Consider the following 22,344-nt stretch of genomic DNA (forward strand, 5'->3'; position numbering starts at 1 on the left):
GTTTTATGTTCTGTAGAGACCTGTACTTTTCTTTCATGGTCTGAATATTAATGGTGAAATGTCAAATTCAGCTCTACTCTCTGTAAGTGCAGGAACCATACCTATCCTGTAAAATTGTATATCCCAGCAGCTAACCTTGCCTGCCCATATTGAGCACTCAATAGATAGAGGCTCTAGGATTGTGCTTACAAGTACAAACCAGACAATTTGATATGAATAGATACAAAGACAGAGATAAGACAAAATAAATAGAGATCCTTGAACTCCCATATTTCTATAGACAGGAAGAAGCCAAATAAAATACTCAGCTGTAGACACAGGCCATTTCCCATGAAAAAGGATAGATGATTTGGTGCAATTCAAAGTCCAGCTGGCAAAGCCAAGAGCAGTGAAGAATCATTCCAAGGGAACAGATTGGCTCCTGCTCAAGGGAGTAGTGATAGGAATTCAGCTGGATTTTAGAATTGATAATGATGAGTAACTGTTCTCTTTTTAAATTGATGTGTCTATCAGAGTATCCAATGCTGAACGATCATCCTATGCTGGGTGACAGTGGGCAGGTAACCAGTGTTTTCAAACCCATAGATCTTCAAATCAAGAGGACTCTTATTGAGAAATCAAATACAAGGGAACTCATCCATTCATAGATTTGTTATTGCTGGCAAAACCCTGAATCTAGAACCTGAACCCAAGCCTAATGTTCTAATGGGGTGATATTGTGGTGGGGTCTTTGGAGAGGTGCCTGTATTGTGCATCATGGAGAAATGTAAATAATTTATAGTTAGAGATCAGTCAATGGAAATTTTGAAACATGCCCACAAATTCTTTGATAGGCCTCCCATGGAGAGGTAGACATCCATGCTTCCTCCCCATGATTCTGAGTGATATTGTAATAGCTTAAACCAATAGACTATAATAAAAATAATACTGGAGGTGCAAGGGTAGTTCAGTGGTAGAATTCTCACCTGACATGTGGGAGACTTGGATTCGATTCCTGGTCCATGCACTTCTCCCCACCCCACCCCACCCCAAAAAAAGCAAACAAACAAAAAGCCCGACCAACCAAACAAAAATTCAACAAATGGTGCTGCAATAATGGGGTACTCACATGGAAAAATAAAATGAACTGTGACCTACAATACAGTATACAACAAAAAATAATAATAATGCTATGTCACTGCAGAGACTAGATCATAAAACTTTTCCTGTGACGTACACTTTGGAGACCTAAGTCACTGTGTAAGATGTCCAAATATCCTGAGGCTAGCATTTTATATGAAAAAGCCAAATCTAGGCACTCTGGTCAAGAGTCCCAACTAAACCTAAGGTTCAGTCATCTGAGTTGTCATGTAATTCAAGATCACATATTCTCAAAGTGTAGTCCATGGATTTCCAAGAACCAATGAGATACTTTCAAGAGGTCAGTAAATTTTTTTTACTTACTAAACATTATTTACCTTTTCAATTGTGCTGACGTTTCCCCCATTTTGACAATATTTTACTTTAAATAAATATAAAAATAAAGTAAAAAATTATAATTTAATACATTTAATAATTTTAATATTCTTCCAAAAGAACATTTATAATTGATATTCTAAATTGAGTTAAATGAATCACTACTAAGTTTTATCTTCTGAAGTGTTTTCCAAACAGAACTTTGCTCAATGACGTAACTTTAACTGTTATCCTTCGGCAGCAGATGCTATCTATGTTTGTTCTGGAGGTGGTTTTAGATGTAGTGCAAATAAGATTAATACCATTTACTGTGTCGTTTCCTGAAAATATCCATAAATTATTACCCAGGAATCTTTGCTGCATCCTGAACATCAGTTTCCATTCCATGGAGGGCAACAGATAGAACCAAAAAAAACTTTCATAAATGTTGATAAACTTCTCAATTTGCCTAGAAGTATTTCTTCAGCTATATAAGGTATTCTTTAGCATCCATTAATAAAATGAAACACCAGAAAGAGAAAATATACATGATCCATTTTCCACTAAATCTGAATACTGAAACTTGTGGCTTTGATTTTCAAAAGCAGTTGTAGCTCTATAACTCTAAAGCAATGAGCTAATAACTGTATTTGTCTATTTTATTTTATTTTTTCCACCACTTTCAGTCATCTGCTGTCTTTGGATCAATCCAACTTTTAATGGGACTGCAATCTGATCACCTCGTCCTTGAAGCCAGCTTGGTGACCTCACTGTTTTTACATTTGAACTGGTGCAAAGATGGGTAACACTGCTGGTGCATTAGCTTGAATCAAAGCAGAAGCATCACACTGTGCCAGTGATCTGTACATTCTTCACCACTTGCAGAAAACAAATGACAGTTTCACTTAAGAATATCCTTGAGAATGCAGTAAAAATATTAATTTTATCAAAGCCTTTAGAACTCTTTTTTTTTTGGCATGGGTAGACATTGGGAAATGAACCTGGGTCTCAGACCTGGCAGGTGAGAACTCTGCCACTGCACCGCCATTGCCTGCCCTAGAACTCATTTTAACATTTTCTGTGTGACCATGAGAAATATTCATAAAGTGCTTGACTGCATAGTAAAGTGTGACACTTGTCTCAAGTAAAAGCACTTGTGCAACTGAGTTGTGGCTGAACTACTATCCACATTTCATGGAATGTGATGGAACGCCATAAAAGAAGGACTGAAAAAAACTATGGCTATTCAGAATTAAGTTCTGAAAGATATTTTCTTAAAAAAGAAAATAGTATTAATTATAAAAATACTATTGATAACATTGACAATCAGAAAGTAGTATTAATTTTAAAAATACTGTTGACAGCATTGACAATCATTGATAAATTTTTAGTTTTTATCTGCCATTATGAGCTTGATGGCTTCCTAAGACTTTTTTGACAAGCTGGGTAATGATTTTGATAAATGCCATTTTTTTATACTTTATAATGATCTGAATCAACATTTAGAAGATTTGCATAGCTCATTGAAGAAATATTTTCCAAATGACCTAAGCATAACATTATAAATATCATTCATGGGTAAAAGATTCATTGAAATTTTGTAAAAGTTAGATTCCTGGGTTTTAATGTTACAGAGCTCAAAAAGTTGAGATTCCATATTGAACTGAAGTTTTAAGAAAATACCTCTTGACTTCTGGTATAGTATCAAAGGAAAATATCCACAGTTACCTGAAGAAACTGTTAAAATATCCCTCCTTTTTTCAACTTTACATATATGTAAAATCAGATTTTCGTTATATACTTCAGTTAGAACAACACTTTTCAGCATTGGCTATAAAAGCAAATAATGAGAAATAGGCTTTTTCTACTAAGATAGTAAGATTTTGCAAAAATGAAGAACAATGACACTTCTCACAATTTTTTGCAATTTGAAAATTTAGCCATTTTACTTTAAAAGTTACATATGACACTAATTAAAAAGCTAATTGTTGCTATTTTAAATGAATTGAGAAAGAAAACTTCTAAAGCGTCTATCTGAATATCTAATATAGTGAAAATCAATGCCTGTGGTCCACATAAATAAAGATGCTTCAGGGTCCTCACTAAGTTTTAAATTTGTAAAGAGGGCCTGAGACAAAAAATTTGAGAACTGCTGCTCCAATTAATTCCAGTCAAGTAATTTCATCCATTCAAATCTCTCTGATGATGAAGCAAAGATAAGCAATTTCTGCTGTGTGCCTTCTGAATTCCTCACCCACACAATTCATGTTTGTTTTGGATTGACTTGCATCTCCCCAAGAAAGGCTTGTTCAAGTCTTAACCTTTGGTCCTGTGATGTGAACTTATTTATAAATAGAATCTTTGAAGATATCATGAAGCCCTCAACTCTTTTTTATTTCCACAATCAGAAATTTAATTTAAGCACTTTTATCTCTCATTCTCATGATACAATAGCCTCCTAAATGATCTTATTATCTCCAGTTCCCCAGATAGTCAGACTTCTACCCTGAGTCAGGAAAACGTGTTGATTGTTTGCTTGTTTGTTTTAAAGGGTAAATCTGAGATTATTAGCTCCCTGCTAACAGCCTTCAATAGCTGGTCATCACCTATCACCTTCGGAGTAAAGAATAAACTCTTTAAAGAAACAAATAGATCCCCATATAGTCTGTCTTCTACTGTTTTTCTTGTACTCAGCTTCAGTATACACTTTTCTGACAGTTCAACACTTTGCTGAACTCCCAGGAGCTCCCAGAATGCATAATGGTATCTCAAATCGCTGCGCATTCCACCTGTCCTTCTGTTAGATCCTGCACCCAAGATTCATGTCAATAATTATTTCCTTTTGGAAGTAATACCTAATTCCAGGAGAAAAGAAACAGATTTTCTGCCCTATGTCTTTATAGTGCATCTTTTTATATCTGCATTTTAGAATTTATGAAAATATATAACATACTATATTTAGAACTCATTGAGAGAAGGAATTAAATTCCATCATATTTTTTCTAAATACAGTTTCTATGATGGTGATAAACCAGCATCCATGGGATGAATAAAGGAATTGCTTCTCATACAGTGGATATTCCCACAAATAATTGAGCAAAATTCAGTCATTTTCAGTGGGAACACTGCAACTATTAAACTAATATTCAAAGATAAACAGTCTTTAAACAAATCAATAATAAAAAAGATCAATCACAGTCAGAGTACATGTTATTAATGTGAAGATATCACAGATTCTATTAGTTTTATTCTAAGAATTTTATCCTGTCCTCTTTACTATTTAATGTCTGCTTAAGCTATCATTCCACAGCTGATTAATACTTTCGTGCTTTCAAAGATATAAAACCACATAATGACATAAACTTAGTTCTATGCTCATACGTGCTTTTCAGGGCAATATTCATGCTTCAAATATTTATATAATATTCTCGTTTAGTGCAGTGTAATTATTCTCTGTATATTGACAACTGACAACCTATCTAACAAACCTGGTTTCAATTTTTGACGTGTAAAAAAAATAAAACCTAGTATATAAAGTAGGGAGGATTTTGAGCATAGAAATTACGTGATCTGATTTGGGTTTTTAAAAGATCATTTGGGTTACAGTTTTGCGAATAACCTATAAATGAGGTTATTTTTCTTCTCCACCCTCATCTGTGCCCAAGGAGGCAAATCCATCTACATAACATCAACTGACTTGCTTTGTTCTGACTTTTAATTGGGTTCAACCAACTGAAGCACATCAGATACCTCTCTTGCCTAGCTTTAATCCTCCCTTTCAGTTGCAGCAGAAACAAATATTTACCTTTAGGCTTTAATTCCCTTCCTTTTAATAGCTTCTTGCTTCAAGCCCAATATTGACATCGCACTTTTCATCTGAGTCCCCATAGCTATGATTTGAAATACCAGCAGGGACTCTCAAGGGTTTCATCCAGGTGCAGCAGCAAATGTGTGGGATAGTTAGTGCTTCTTGGGTTAACTGTTAAACAATGGGGAGTGAGAGTTGATGGATAAATGCTTTTTCTTTTTAGTCTTTGCTGGACACACATATATGTCTCCAGAAAAGGCATTCTCTATGTTCCCGGAGAGATCCAAGAAAGATCAAGTCCCAAGAAACTTAGCAGATGATCAAGCTCATTAATACACACTTAAATTGACTTTTTCTCTTTTCTCATTTCAATCTACCCAGTTCCTCTTTCCCACTCCCTATATCATTTACTGAATTATTTACCTGTACATGAATACTTGTTTCAGTCTTTGCTTTCAGAACACAATAGACTAAGACAACGTAGGGAGGCATTGGCAGGAGGTCTAGAACCTGTGAGAAGAGTGAGGTTGAGATATTTCATTGGTTTCCTCCCTGCAAAGTCACTGTGACTCAGAGGAACTATGAGTTTATTCTATCTTTCTACCAAAAGCCATAGCCTTGTCAGCTGTTCTCTCCTGGTTGAAGGTTCTAGACTTTTCAACAGAGGTGGTAATGGCTTTGTGTTATAACTAGCCCCTAAGCACTGTAGCTTTTTCTGTTAATTTTCCCAAGTCATGCCAAACCTTTGTAATTAGTTCTTTTGTTAAAATCTCCTAAAATTAAAAATTCAAGTGTGTCATTTATATTCTTTCAGAACCATGACTGAAAATTAGAAGTTGAAAGCAGGGATGTCTTACACAATATTTTTGTAATAATCTAAGTAAGAGATGATGGAGGCTGGTGAATAGCAATGGGAGATTTAAGAAGTTGCCAGATTCTGAATAAAGAGATAGAACCAATGGGATTTTATTACAATTGCATATAGTATGTAAAAGTAAGAGGGGAGACAAAGATGACTCCAAAATGTTTGCTTGACTGAACAACTGGAAGTATGGAGTTCTCTTGTACTGAGATGGGAAATATTCGAAGAGAAACAGCTTTGGAGTAGGAGTGAGCAAGAGTTTTTTCTTCTATCTGTTAAGTTTGAAATGGATATATGATATTCAAGTAAAGATATTAAGTAGAAAATTGTATGTACAAATCTGTAGTTCAAGGAATAGGTCCCAGCTGGAAAAATAAATATGAGTGTATCATCATATAGACCGTATTGAAAGGCTCAGGACTGGATTAGATCATCAAAAGAATGTGTATAGGTAAGGAAAGAGGAGATCCAATACTGATCCCTAAAGCATTCCAATGTTTAAGATTAGGGGGAAAACTAAGAAATTCTAAATGGCCAGTCATCTAGGAGGGAAGCCGGACAAGACAGATTTGGGTGACTCAGAAGCCAAGTAAATTAAACAAGAAGTGATCAACTGTGTCTTACATTTTAATCATTGTTGAATAAGATGAGGGCTAATTAAATTAAATATGGAAGACAACGTTGATCATGGCGTGAACAATTTTCATGGAAAGATGGGACAAAAGCTCACTAGTATCTACTTATAAATAGGAGTATAGATATCAATTTTGAGGAGATATTTTTTAAATGGATATAGACAAATGGGGCAAGAGGAGATAAGACTCACTGCTCTTGTAGAGAACTTAAAAAGGAACACAGAGTGTTTGTCCAGAGCAATAGTACGAAATGCTGACTATATGGTCACAGATAATTTTGGTAAATATGTTAATGGAAGCATGGGGAAAAATCTCTCCTAGGTACTCTCATTTATTCAGTGAAGTAGGAATCAGTTTTTTGTGTGAGGATGAGGATGTTGGAAGAAGAGGTTTGAGGTGAGAAGAGAAAGTACATGGTGGTTCTTTAAAAGAATATACGAATGAATGGACTAGAGAAATGTAGTATGATTGTTTGAGTGTACAAAGCATCAACTTGGGGTTAGTTATGTATTTAAAGCAAGACTAGTCAGCATGGTTATGTGTTTTTCTCTAGTGCCAATTCAATTGTGTAGTTACCAGCATAGACCATGCTGAGAGTTGTGTTTAAGCACCACTGGATTTTACAGGAAGAGTGTGCTGGGATAGAAAGAAGCAAGGAAAATGAGGGGATATTCAATGGAGTGATTTTGAATCATGAAACGAATCATGAAATCTATTCTGGGCAACAGTAGAAAAATTGGCATGAGGTTAGCAAATGACAGGAAATGGTGGTATGATCAATTGATCATAGGTCTCCATTGGTTCCAAAAATATTGGTGTCAGATACTATAGGAGGAATTGGCTAATAAAGTGCTGTAAACTGTATATTTAAAATAAAAAAAGAAATTAATTGTACTTTTTATACTGGTATGGGTGGCTGGAAGGTAGGCCTCTTTATGACATGACTTCATTAAAACAATGGCATCAGAGAGGTGTGGAGGAGGGCACAGAATTGAAGAGTATCAGTAAGGGTAACTTAAAGGATAAAAAAGAGAGAAAAAAGAATACATAAATCTGACAAACAAAAACTTAAAGAATAAGATGGTAGATTCAAGAACTACCTTTACAGTAGAAACATTGAATGTCAATGGACTAAATTCATCAGTTAAAAGATAACAAGGGCAGGCCATGGTGGCACAGTGGCAGAGTTCTCATCTCCCATGCCCGAGACCCGGGTTCAATTCCCAGTGCCTGCCCATGCAAAAAAGAAAAAAAAAAGATACTGATTGGTAGAATGTATTTAAAAGAGATACTGATTGGTAGAATGCATGTAAAAGTATAAACCACCTATATTCTGCTTACAAGAGACTTATCTTAGGCTGAGGATATAAATAGATTGAAAGTGAAAGGATGGAAAAGATCTTCCATGCAAGCTGTAACCAAAAGAAAGCAGAAGTAGCTATACTAATTTCAGATAAAATAGACTTTTAATATAAAAATGTCATATGAGACAAGGAAGGACACTACATATTAATAAAAGGAACAATTCACCAAGAGGAAATAGCAATCATAAATGTTTATGCTCCCCGTCAAGAGCTCCAAGATACATAAGGCAGACATTGGCAAAACTGAAGGGAGCGATGATGTTTCAACAATAATAGAGGGAGACTTCAATATACCACTCTCCTCTATAGAGAGAAAAACCAGATGGAGGATCAATGAGGAAATAGAGAACTTAAACAATGTGAAAACTGAATTGGACCTGACAGACATATAGATTACTACCACCCTAAACACGAGGCTATATGTTTTTCACTGCGCTCATGGAATGTTCTCCAGGATAGATCATGCTGGGACACAAAACAGTTCTTTATAAATTTAATAACATTGAAATTATTCAAAGCATTTTCTCAGACCACAATAGAATCGAGCTGGAAATTAAAAACCATCAAAGAACCAGAACTTTTGCAAATACATGGAGATTAAAAACCTCATTCTTAAATAATCAGTGAGTGAAAGAAGAAATTACTAGAGAAATAGGTAAAGATCTGGAGATGAATGAAAATATCAGAACTTATGGGATAGTTCCCTCTCAGCCAGCGCTGAGAGGAAAATTTATTGCCCTAAATACCTGAATTAAAAAAGAAGAATGAAAAAAATTTGAGGACTTAACCACTTACCTGGAGGACCTAAAGAAAGATCAGCAAACTAACCTGGAAGCAAATAGAAGAGAAATAACAATGATTAAAACAGAAATAAGCCAACTGGAGTGAAAAAAAAATAGAAAGAATCAACAAAACCAAAAGTTGGATCTTTGAGAAAATCAGTAAAATTTATGGACCCCTGGCTAGACTGACAAAGAAAAAGAGTGAGGGGATGCAAAATAAACAAAATCATAAATGAAAGGGGGGTCGTTACCATGGATGGATACTAATGAAATTTAAAAATCATAAGAAGATACTAAGAACAGTTATATACCAACAAACTGGACAACTTAGACAAAATGGACAAATTCCTAGAAACACACAAACTACCTACACTAATTCAAGAGGTAACAGAACATCTCAACAAAGTAATTATAAGTAAAGCGATTCAATCAGTCATCAAAAATCTTCCTATAAACAAAAGCTCAGGGCCAGACAACTTCACAGGGGAATTTTATCAACCATTCCAAAAAAACTAACAGCAACCCTATTCAAACTCTTCCAATAAAAACTTGAGGAAAATGGTTAGGTTCTCATGTCAATTAAGCCAAATTATTATGTGCAATTGTCTGGTCAGGCAAGCAGTGGCTTGACATTGCTGCAAGGATATTTTGATAAACTGGAAGGCTGGTATATTGAATCATCAGTCACTTGGTTGCAATTGTGGTTATTACATCAGCGATCAACTAAGGCACATCTCCCACAAGGAGGTAATCCAATCAGTTGGAGTCATTTAAGGGAGAAGGGAGACTTACTGGTCTTTGTCCAGACCCTTCTCAGAGCTGCCAGCTTCACATCTTGCCCTACAGATTTTGGATTCTTTCATTCCCGTGGTTGTATAACACAACTTTATAAATCTCATATTTACAGATCTCTCCTGTTGGTTCTGTTTCTCTAGAGAACCCTGGCTAACACAAATAGAGTTGCAGAAATTCTCAACAAAAAAGGTATTGATTTCTAGAGTCAAGGACACTTGATGTTAAATTCCAAAAACTACCTAATAGATTGTAACTTTGAACAATTCACTTTTACCTAATATTGTTTCCTCATGTTTATTTGGAAGATAATAGCCCCTAGATCAATGTATTCTTATGAAGATTAATTGAGATAATTTTAGATTATTTAGTACAGTACCTGGAACATTGTAGACAATATATTTTTATTATTAATATTGGCTTACAAGTCTTTATCCAATAAAGTTTTTTGAAGCAAATTTTATTTAAGCCATATAATATCTAGATGTGATTTAATATCTAAACTGTTAAAGCAAAGTCCCCAAGCATTTTTTGGTAGTGTCAAGTCAATGTTAAGTGAATTGAGTATGTGTGTGTGTGTGTATGTATGTGTATAAAATATTTAAAAATGTGACTACATTTTTCTGACAATCTGTATCAGAAACAAAATATTTAGCTAGATTTAATGTAAAGAAAACTTCATTCTGACTATGTTTCTTTGCACAATGAACCATGATAGAGCTTTATTTTAAAAGTTCTTTTACCCCTATGCTTACGATGAAAAGTAGAACATATTACCATATTAAAAAACAAGATAGATTGTAAGTGCATGTTTGGTGTAGAGTTAAATGATAGTGTTTTTTGTTTAACATCATGTTTTCATTCATTCATTCATTCATTCATTCATGGTCTACTATAGCCCAGGCTAGGAACTGAGGAAATACAGATACATGAGGAAGACAAAATACCTGATCTTATATGGTTTACCTTCTAGTGGTAAAGAAAAGCAACAAACAAAATGGGCCCCCAAAATGAACGACATGAATACTGGGCCAGTTTGAAATTATTATGAACCCCAGAAAAGCCACGTACTAATTTTGATCCAACCTTGTGGGGTCAGACCTATTGTTTAGGATGGAAACCTTTGATTAGATTGTTTCCATGGAGATTGACTCACTCAATTATGGATGTGAAATTTTGATTAGATGGAGATGTGACTTTGACCATTTAAGGTGGCTCTTAATTAGTTTACTGGAGTCTTTGAAAGGGAAAGGATTTTGGAGAAGCCTCAGAAGCCACAGAGCCCACAGAGCCAACATGAGACCCAGGTGTTTGGAGATGCAGAATGAAAATAAGCCTGGGGAAGCTGTTTGAAACCAGAAGCCAAAGGACCAGAAGATGCTAGCCACATGCCTTCCAAGCTGACAAAAGTGTTTGGATCCATTGATCTCTCTTGAGTCAAGGTATCTTTCTCTGGATGCCTTGGTTTGAACATTTTACAAACTTAGAACTGTAAATTTGCTATTTAATAAATTCCCTTTATAAAAGCCATTCCATTTCTGGTATATTGCATTCTGGCTGCTTTGACAAACCAAAACAAATAGAGATAGAGAAAAATGTTTGGGAAAAAAACAGGGTAATGAGAGAGAATGACCAGAGTTGAAGGGATGCTCTGAAGAGGTCTGAATAATGAGAGGGCATTGACCAAACAAAGAAATGTGAAGTAAAAACATTCCAGGTAGAGGGATCAGCAAATTTAAAGGTCCTGAGGCTGGGTGTATTGGATGCACAGCAGAAAGGTGAGTATGTAAAGGGTTGGTGGTAGCATACCAGATGAAAGAGGAAAGCAAAAATCAGAGCACATTGGATCTTGTAGACCATGAACAGGGGCTTAAATATATGTCTTAAATGTAGTCCAAATATAAGAGAGAGTTTAAACTGGGAACATGACATACTTTTATTTAGAGGGAAAAATATCAAAGCTGGACACCAAGTGGAAGACTATTATAGTAAGCTGGATGGGGAATCTATTTTGCAATGAATGAAGGAAACTGAAGTAACTGAGATGCCTCTAGGTTTTTACTTCAGTAAATAGATAAGTGATGATGATAAATTAGATGGGTGTAGAATAGGAAAGAAACATGTCAATAAGGCTCCCAACAAGTAAAAGATGGCACACTTGAAATAGAATAATTTGATAAAAACTTATTTGTAAAAGGACTATTCAAAAGTAAGAATATAGGAAGCCACCTCAGACAGTGCAGTTACCTGGTACTAAAGCCACTGAGGTGTTACCACACCCATAACATAGAGAAACACGGGGAGGGAATAGTTATCAAAACTGGGGAAGAAACAGAGCTGTATAGAGTCTACCACCTTGAGAAAAGCAATATCCTAAGGGTGAGATAACCTTATAAGAAGAAAGATAGAGAATAAAAATTCTTCTTCCTCTCTTTTTTTCAAATTCTCACTGTGCTTCCCATTAGCCAAACCCTACTGGAGGCCAGGGGACTTTGTTAATATAGTCAGTAAATCAGAGGAAGAGATTAGGAAGAAGATTGTAAAATATATCCGGGGGAAAATTGAAAGACATCTGGCAGAATATACATGCCTATGTAAATCAGTACTTCTGTTTTAGCTATGCTAAATTTGAAATGACTGTCAGTCAAGGAAGAAGTTGGACACAAGTCTGAAGAACAGAATTATCCCTAATGAGACAAAAATGAACCTACAGTCATTCTTGAATCTTTCTTTGTCTTCAACTCTAATTCAATCGTTCAGAAAAGTCTAAGATTCCACTTTCAGAATACATCCAGAATCCAACCACTTCTTATCACCTTTTCTCTGATCACCTAACCAAGCCACATCACCTTTATTCTGAATTATTAAAATAGACTCTTCCTGTTTCCTTCCTTAGTCTCTATGGTTTTTATCAACACAATTGACAGTGTTATTTGTTTAAAATTTAGAAAAGATAATTTCCTCTCCTCTGTGCACATCTTTCAAAAGGCTCCACATTTCACTCAGAGTGAAAACCAAAGATTCTACAATGGTTGGAACATTTATTATCTGGCCATTATCCCTCCAACCTCTTCTCTTCCTACTTTCCCACCTCTTCACTTTGCTTCAGCCTCACTGGTTTCAATGCCATTTTTTGGGTGAGACCTACCTTGGTAACTTATTTTAAATTCCTACTGCCTACCCCTAGCACACCTGATTACTTTGCTCACCCTTATTAATTTTCTTAAAACCTCTAAACTCTAAAATATAATTCAATTGTATTTATATTATTTGTATCATCTTTTACTTCCCACTAGAATATAAACTTAATGAGGACAGAGGTTTTTTCTTTGTTTTGTTCACCAGAACACAGAACGTTGCCTGGCATATAGTAGGTGCTCAATCAGTATTGTTGAATGAATGAATGAGTAAGTGAATGACTGAATTGGTTGTTTGAAGATTGAGGATTTTTTAAGATGTCTCTTAATAATTTATAGAGTACCAATGGCCCTTAATATAAATGTAATGAAGTCTTCCTTCAGCAGCCCTAAGATCCTGTATGATTAATACTGTGTGAAAATGCAGTTTAATGACAGTTTTAAACTACTGACAAAACAAATGGTGGCTTTGTAGGTCCATTTTTCCTATCACTTGAGATACTTCAGTCAGAGGTTTTCTTCTTGAAAATCCAGTACCAAAATTTTCTATGCTCTTGGGATCATAAGTTCTTTCCTAAAAGCCTTCTATAAAGGCAGGTGCTAAATTCTAGAGCTATTTCCTTTATATTCAAAGTCCCTATTCTAAGAGAAGAAAAATAGTGCCCTTTTGACTCTCTAGATCTTACAGAGGTTATGGGGTCTTCACTGGTATACCTGTATGTTCATTAGGTATTCTCTCTGGACAAAGCTTTCCTTTTCCTCTCGCTATAATCTAAAACCATTTCTAAATGCACAGTAATTCTTTAAAATAACAAGAATAGTTATACTTAAAATCCCTACATATGGGCAGGCCACGTCTCACCTGCCGTGCTGGAGACCTGGGTTCATTTCCTAGTGCCTACCCATGTAATAATAAAAAAAATTAAAAAATTAAAAATTAAAAAAAAATCCCTACACATTTTTTCATATAGTCACATTGACCAGATTGAGAGTAAAAACACACTTAAATGTTGCTCAGACACAATCTAGAAGGGCAAGGAAGTACATCCTAGGGGGTTAAAAGCCATACTACCTGGGTTCATATCCCAAGCCTACCACTTCCAAGAGGTGTACAATTTTATGCAATTTATTTAACTTTTCTGTGCCTCATTTTGTCACAATGGAGATATCAATAACTAATCTCATAAAAGTGTTGTTAGAATTTAATGTATTAATTAGTGTAAAGAGATTCATGTAATGGGCAGTGCATTGAAAGTGCTTAATGAGTGTGAGCTATTAAATAATATTTTGTTTCTGTTTTGTAGGGATAGCCTTAATATCAGTTTAGGTTACTATATAGGACACCCATTTTATACAAACTAGAAGGACTTTTTAAGGTGGAGGAAACAGACTGGAAGAGGGTGGGAATATAACTCTGGTTCAATTTAGATATACATATGATTTTGAAACTGAAAGAAGCCATGTGACTTTGTGAACATTTGCTTCTTTCTAGAAACACATTTGTTTACAGCCACCTCTAATCTTTTATTTCTTGCCTGTTTTTTTTTTTCTTAATTCCTTTGCTGAAATAAATCTTTATCTTGAATGTGTGGTGACTATTAAATACAGCAATTGATTGCTGCTGTATGTGCTACAAATGAGCCATAAGAAATTCTCTTCCCTGTCACTTTTACACAGCTGACTTCATTCACACTGCATAAATGAACACCTAAAAACAAATCAGTGTCATCTTTTATTAATATGTAGTAGTTTCCAGATTTCAGTTATCACAACCAGAAAACGTATTTGCAGGTGAAAAGTAAAGATTAAAAAATGATGAATTCTTGAGAATTGTATTTCAGTTGCACCTTTCAGGTGAGCAAAAATAGGAAATAGTAAAGTGGAAAGAACTCAGGGTGAGGTAGCTGACCTGAGTGTGAATACCAGGTCCTTCTCTTTACTGGGTGTATAAATTTGATGAAATAATCTCCTTAGCCTCAAATTTTCTATTCGTGAAAGAGAATTTCTTTTCCACTAAATCGATGCCATTCAGGTCAATGGTAAACCATATGTTCAAGTCTGTAGGAGGCAAAAATATTTTACAAAGAATGGAAAAGTTCAATCCCCAAATACTTCGTGGATAAAGTGGGCATATATGGGAGGGATATGTGGCTTATAAGACCCATTCCATGGACAGTGGGACCCCTAGGCACCTCCGTTTTCTTTGTTTGTACACTAGCTGGTTCCCTACACGCCCTACCTGCCTCCTATGCTGCTGGGTTCGTTTGCCTTGTCTCATGTTCTGGGGAGCATTGGCCATTCAGCTTTGCTGAGTTTGCTTCCCCTCGATGCCTACTTGGTTGCATGACTATAAAGGCTGCTATGTACTGCAACTAGCCCAAACTAAGATACCGAGACAGTCCACTTCCAACATTTTCTGTGAAATCACTTAGCTCTACCTTAGTAGCCACCTGTCAGCCCCACTGGTTTTCAACACAGAATCCAAATCTCCAAGGAAATGAAGGGGAATTCAGCATTCCAACTAGAAACTCTCTTTTACTGTCCATTCTGCTCTCCGCTCGAAACTAGCTCTGGTGTTTTGGAGTGCTTTTTCTGGGCGAAGCAAGCCAACATAAAAGAAACCTAAATACTCCAAAACTTCCTTGCAGAGAAGCCCAAGCTTGTGCATTGGTCACTCAGAGTGAGGTGCACAACAAGTGCCAGCTCTTCTAGTTACCCCCAAACAGGTCCTAGGCATATAGGTGAAGAAGCCTTTCAAATCCTCCAGCCTCAGTCGTCATTTGATTGCAACCCCAAGGCAGAACCATCAGGCTGAGTTCATCAGCCCCAAGAACCAAGGAGATAATAAGAAATCATTATTGTAAGCTAATATGCTTTGGAGAGGTGTATTCTGCAGCAACAGATAATCATGGCACCTTCTCTGTTAAAAAGCCAAAAAAAGGAAATTGGGACACAAGGCTTCTCTTTTCACTTTGCTATATAAATATCTTCTTATTGCCTTACATCTCCAGAGGATATAAAATATATGCAATTGTAGTCATGGTGGTACTAGTGACTGGGGTAGAAAGTTTGTGGTGGTGGTGATGTTATTTTGTTAGATTTTAATTATCTTTCTTCCACCTCCACCTAAGCCTTAAAAATAAACTGGTTTCTCTCCTCTACAGCAATAGCTTCTTAAAATTTTAAATCTCATACATTGCTCATTAAAAAAAAAACAGTTGAGAATTCATGTGCAAATGATTTATTAAGGAAATGCACCCAGGTGAAAAATCATACTAGAATAGGGGATGCAGAACAGAAAAGGGGAGGACGCTAAGCAAAAGTGTGATTTTAGGTGAATGCAGAGAATATGGTTAGCCTGATCCTGCAGAGAAACCCTGGAATGTAAGTGATGTCTTAAAGTTTATCCTGGCTTAAGGCAGGCAGAGAAGATGTGCTTTCCTAATCCAATCCTAATTAGTCATTAGTTAAAGCTTCCTAGAGAGAGGGTGGTGGGTAGACTTGAACTTCCAGGACTGCCAGCTCTGAGTACAAGCAGAAAAGCAGCTCCAGTCAGTCTTCGAAAGAGGATCACAGCTGTGGGTTACTGCATGGAAAAAGATAGGAAGCCTGGAAAGGCATCAAGAAATGGTTGAAGGCATTTCTGCGAAGATTTGATATTACCTACAGTCCACTACATCCCCAATATAGATAATGGTGGTGGAACATGAAAAGTTGTAAAAAACGATTGAGATTTGTGACTATGTTTCACACTCAAAGAGTTTGAGGTTTATTACTGACACAATTGAACTTCATGGAGCTTTGGAAACCTGCTTGGGGAGTGGAGAGGGCCAAGGGAAGAAGCAAAGCAAGTCCTCATCCCCAATTTGTGAAACTGCCTTAAACACAGTCTATCAGGATTGATTGTATAAAAATTAGCCCCATATAATTTTGTGGTATTTTGTTTTTATATGTTTGTTTGTTTTACTTTTTAAGCTACTTCCAGAAGTTCAGTTAACAAATAAAAAAATATGTCAACTAAGTAATCAGTTAAATTTTACTTTTTTTTTTTTTTAGACAGGTTGGAATACAAGTAATACATGTAACATTCCAGCAAGTCATATGATGTGAGTGCATGAAAATTTAAAAGTTGGCTACTTTATATATTATAAAAGGGAAAGTGGTGCCAGAATAATATATTTGCACACATTTAATCTGCTTAGTGTGAGTGGTCACCATGCATTTCGAATTAAAGTGTATTTATTTATTAGGGCAACAAAATACTGTACAATTTACATCTATAAAGTAATAATGAATCAGATAAATATAAAATGAATTGACTGAACAAATCAATGCTGATCATGACAGCCTGATACCCAATGGCTATAATTTCAAGGTACAAGAATCCTAAAGGCCAGGTTGGTTGTTAAGTATTAGAAATAAGATCCATATTTAAAATTAGTCTTAAATAATTTTTAGCTAATTTCTTATCAGAGGTCAATAGACTGCCATTTCTTTACTCCATAATGTAGCTAAGTATGTATTTCTACAAGAATTAGAAGCATCCATGCTGTCAATTTCTTATTGTTTGTTTTGTGTTCTGCAAGTACTTGCCTTGTAGGTATTGCCTTCAATGCATAGCTTTGGAGCAGAGATTTAAGCAATTTAGCCATTTTATAAGGATTTTGTTGGTCGAAATGAGAGGGTATAATCTGTAAATCCATTTTACGGGCACATATTACTGCCGTATGTCACAATAAACTGAAGATAAACCAGCTGGTGAGTAGACCATTGCTTATCATTGTAGAGCCCCTACAAATTTCTCCAAGTACCTCACAAAACATAGGTGACATGTGACCCTCTGGCATAAGCGACTGACTAAAGGCACCATTTAAAATCTGTACAGTAAATATCAGTAAAGTATATTTTCATATTCATTTTTAGATAAGGTTATTTAAATACAGAATTCAGTATTTTCTTCCAGTACTCACATGAAACTATCATGTGTAAACCTAGGGGTGTAATTTCCTACTTTTCTTCTATTCTCTTTATTTCAAATTTCAACTAAGCCTTATGGTGGAGAAGGATTTTATGAGAATCTGTATTCCGTACAGTAACTCTACTAGCTGCATCCTTCGGTTTGGCATCTGGTATACTAAATAGTTAAAAGAATTCAGCAAATCCTCTCTTTCCATAGTGTTTGTCTTTTAAGGCAATGTTTTGGATGAAAATATAATAGACCTATCTATCTTCACCTTTGTTTACATAAATGCCCCTCAGGATTAAGTGCCAGCAGTAAAACATTATTTATGGAGTGCTTTGGAACTTTAACTGTGTAATGGAATTACTATGGAAACTTTTAAAGACCCTGATACCTGGGTGCCCCTCTTGAAGATTCTGATGTTTATTGGTTTGGGGTGCAGCCTGGACATCAGGATTGTTTGAAGTCCTCAAGGTAATTCTATTTTTGCAGTCAAGATTGAAAACCTCTAATTTAGAGGTAGAAATTAAAATGCCTCTTTATTGTTATTTTTGTTTGTGAGAAAGGGACCTGGACCCATGAATTTTTCAAACGTTTGAAAAAGCACAAGTGCTTAGATTCAAAGTGAACCTCCGCTGCCTTCCTTGCATTCAAGAACAGAAAGCAAATAGGACTTTTGATGACATTTGCTGTCTCCCTTGTTAGTCTCTTTTAGCTGTTCTCCCTCTAAAGATTGCTGAGATAATGAAATATTATAACACATAAAAGTAGCTAACTAATGGCCTTAGAACTTTCATAATCTCCATGGGCCATAAAAATGGGTGAATTTTATTTGAGTGTTTCTTAGCTCTGCACTTCCTGGAGTTCTCCTACCTTTTACTGGGGTGATTCTTTTTGCTTGCTTGGTTGCTGTAATCCCACCAGTTTCTTATGCTATCATTTTTTTTATTAATTAAAAACAAATTAACTAACACAACATTTAGAAATCATTCCATTCTACATATGCAATCAGTAATTCTTAATATCATCACATAGATGTATGATCATCATTTCTTAGTACATTTGCATCGATTTAGAAAAAGAAATAGCAAGACAACAGAAAAAGAAATAAAATGATAATATAGAGAAAAAATAAAATTAAAAAATGCAAAAAATATGTATAAAAAAACAGAACAAACAAGCAAAAGAAAAAACAGAAAACTATAACTCAGATGCAGCTTCATTCAGTGTTTTAACATAATTACATTGCAATTAGGTAGTATTGTGCTGTCCATTTTTGAGTTTTTGTATTTAGTCCAGTTGCACAGTCTGTATCCCTTCAGCTCCAATTACCCATTATCTTACCCTATTTCTAACTCCTGATGGTCTCTGTTACCAATGACATATTCCAAGTTTATTCTCGAATGTCGGTTCACATCAGTGGGACCATACAGTATTTGTCCTTTACTTTTTGGCTCAGCATAATGTTCTCTAGGTCCATCCATGTTATTACATGCTTCAAAAGTTTATTCTGTCTTAAAGCTGCATAATATTCCATCGTATGCATATACCACAGTTTGATTAGCCACTCGTCTGTTGATGGACATTTTGGCTGTTTCCATCTCTTTGCAATTGTAAATAATGCTGCTATAAACATTGGTGTGCAAATGTCCATTTGTGTCTTTGCCCTTAAGTCCTTTGAGTAGATACCTAGCAATGGTATTGCTGGGTCATATGGCAATTCTATATTCAGCTTTTTGAGGAACTGCCAAACTGCCTTCCACAGTGGTTGCACCATTTGACATTCCCAACAACAGTGGATAAGTGTGCCTCTTTCTCTGCATCCTTTCCAGCACTTGTCATTTTCTGTTTTGTTGATAATGGCCATTCTGGTGGGTGTGAGATGATATCTCATTGTGGTTTTGATTTGCATTTCTCTAATGGCCAGGGACATTGAGCATCTCTTCATGTGCCTTTTGGCCATTTGTATTTCCTCTTCTGAGAGGTGTCTGTTCAAGTCTTTTTCCCATTTTGTAATTGGGTTGGCTGCCTTTTTTTGTTGAGTTGAACAATCTCTTTATAAATTCTGGATACTAGACCTTTATCTGATATGCTGTTTCCAAATATTGTCTCCCATTGTGTAGGCTGTCTTTCTACTTTCTTGATGAAGTTCTTTGATGCACAAAAGTGTTTAATTTTGAGGAGCTCCCATTTATTTCTTTCTTTCTTCAGTGCTCTTGCTTTAGGTTTAAGGTCCATAAAATCACCTCCAATTGTAAGATTCATAAGATATCTCCCAACATTTTCCTCTAACTGTTTTATAGTCTTAGACCTAATGTTTAGATCTTTGATCCATTTTGAGTTAACTTTTGTATAGGGTGTGAGATACGGGTCCTCTCTCATTCTTTTGCATATGGATATCCAGCTCTCTAGGCACCATTTATTGAAGAGACTGTTCTGTCCCATGTGAATTGGCTTGACTGCCTTATCAAAGATCAAATGTCCATAGATGAGAGGGTCTATATCTGAGCACTCTATTCGATTCCATTGGTTGATATATCTATCTTTATGCCAATACCATGCTGTTTTGACCACTGTGGCTTCATAATATGCCTTAAAGTCAGGCAGCGTGAGACCTCTAGCTTGGTTTTTTTCCCTCAAGATGTTTTTAGCAATTCGGGGCACCCTGCCCTTCCAGATAAATTTGCTTATTGGTTTTTCTATTTCTGAAAAATAAGTTGTTGGGATTTTGATTGATATTGCATTGAATCTGTAAATCAATTTATGTAGGATTGACATCTTAACTATATTTAGTCTTCCAATCCATGAACACAGTATGCCCTTCCATCTATTTAGGTCTTCTGTGATTTCTTTTAACAGTTTTTTGTAGTTTTCTTTCTATAGGTCTTTTGTCTCTTTAGTTAAATTTATTCCTAGGTATTTTAATCTTTTAGTTGCAATTGTAAATGGAATTCGTTTCTTGATTCCCCCCTCAGCTTGTTCATTGCTAGTGTATAGAAACGCTACAGATTTTTGAATGTTGATCTTGTAGCCTGCTGCTTTGCTGTACTCATTTATTAGCTCTAGTAGTTTTGTTGTGGATTTTTCCAGGTTTTAAACATATAGTATCATATCATCTGCAAACAGTGATAGTTTTCCTTCTTCCTTTCCAATTTTGATGCCTTGTATTTCTTTTTCTTGTCTAATTGCTCTGGCAGGAACCTCCGACAAGATGTCGAATAATAGTGGTGATAATGGACATCCTTGTCTTGTTCCTGATCTTAGGGGGAAAGTTTTCAATTTTTCCCCATTGAGGATGATATTAGCTGTGGGTTTTTCATATATTCCCTCTATCATTTTAAGGAAGTTCCCTTGTATTCCTATCCTTTGAAGTGTTTTCAACAGGAAAGGATGTTGAATCTTGTCAGATGCCTTCTCTGCATCAATTGAGATGATCATGTGATTTTTCTGCTTTGATTTGTTGATATGGTGTATTACATTAATTGATTTTCTTATGTTGAACCATCCTTGCATACCTGGGATGAATCCTACTTGGTCATGATGTATAATTCTTTTATACATTAATTGATTTTCTTACGTTGAACCATCCTTGCATACCTGGGATGAATCCTACTTGGTCATGATGTATAATTCTTTTAACGTGTTGCTGGATTCGATTTGCTAGAATTTTGTTGAGGATTTTTGCATCTATATTCATTAGAGAGATTGGTCTGTAGTTTTCTTTTTTTGTAATATTTTTGCCTGGTTTTGGTATGAGGGTGATGTTGGCTTCATAGAATGAATTAGGTAGCTTTCCCTCCACTTCGATTTTTTTGAAGAGTTTGAGCAGAGTTGGTACTAATTCTTTCTGGAATTTTTGGTAGAATTCACATGTGAAGCTGTCTGGTCCTGGACTTTTCTTTTTGGGAAGCTTTTGAATGACTGATTCAATTTCTTTACTTGTGATTGGTTTGTTGAGGTCATCTATTTCTTCTTGAGTCAAAGTTGGTTGTTCATGCCTTTCTAGGAACTTGTCCATTTCATATACATTGTTGTATTTATTAGCGTAAAGTTGTTCATAGTATCCTGTTATTACCCCCCTTTATTTCTGTGAGGTCAGTGGTTATGTCTCCTCTTCCATTTCTGATCTTATTTATTTGTGTACTCTCTCTTCTTCTTTTTGTCAATCTTGCTAAGGGCCCATCAATCTTATTGATTTTCTCATAGAACCACCTTCTGGTCTTATTGATTTTCTCTATTGTTTTCATGTTCTCAATTTCATTTATTTCTGCTCTAATCTTTGTTATTTCTTTCCTTTTGCTTGCTTTGGGGTCAGTTTGCTGTTCTTTCTCCAATTCTTCCAAGTGGACATTTAAGTCCTGAATTTTTGCCTTTTCTTCTTTTCTTATATAGGCATTTAGGACAATAAATTTCCCTCTTAGCACTGCCTTTGCTGCGTCCCATAGGTTTTGATATGTTGTGTTTTCATTTTCATTTGCCTCGAGATATTTACTAATTTCTCTTGTAATTTCTTCCTTGACCCACTCGTTGTTTAAGAGTGTGTTGTTGAGCCTCCACGTATTTGTGAATT

At 35.6% G+C, this 22,344-nt stretch overlaps 1 long non-coding RNA gene and 1 pseudogene across 7 annotated transcripts in view; both read right to left on the reverse strand.

Annotated features, from left to right (window-relative positions):
- LOC143686929 (uncharacterized) overlaps nt 1–22,344 on the reverse strand; it is a 372,401-nt gene that overhangs the window by 134,976 nt on the left and 215,081 nt on the right. The gene's annotated exons all lie outside the window — the stretch shown is intronic.
- Nucleotides 1,595–2,124, reverse strand: LOC143679306 (protein SPO16 homolog pseudogene; annotated as a pseudogene).

The sequence above is a fragment of the Tamandua tetradactyla genome, chromosome 1 (assembly GCF_023851605.1).
Source record: "Tamandua tetradactyla isolate mTamTet1 chromosome 1, mTamTet1.pri, whole genome shotgun sequence".
Lineage (NCBI taxonomy): Eukaryota > Metazoa > Chordata > Mammalia > Pilosa > Myrmecophagidae > Tamandua > Tamandua tetradactyla.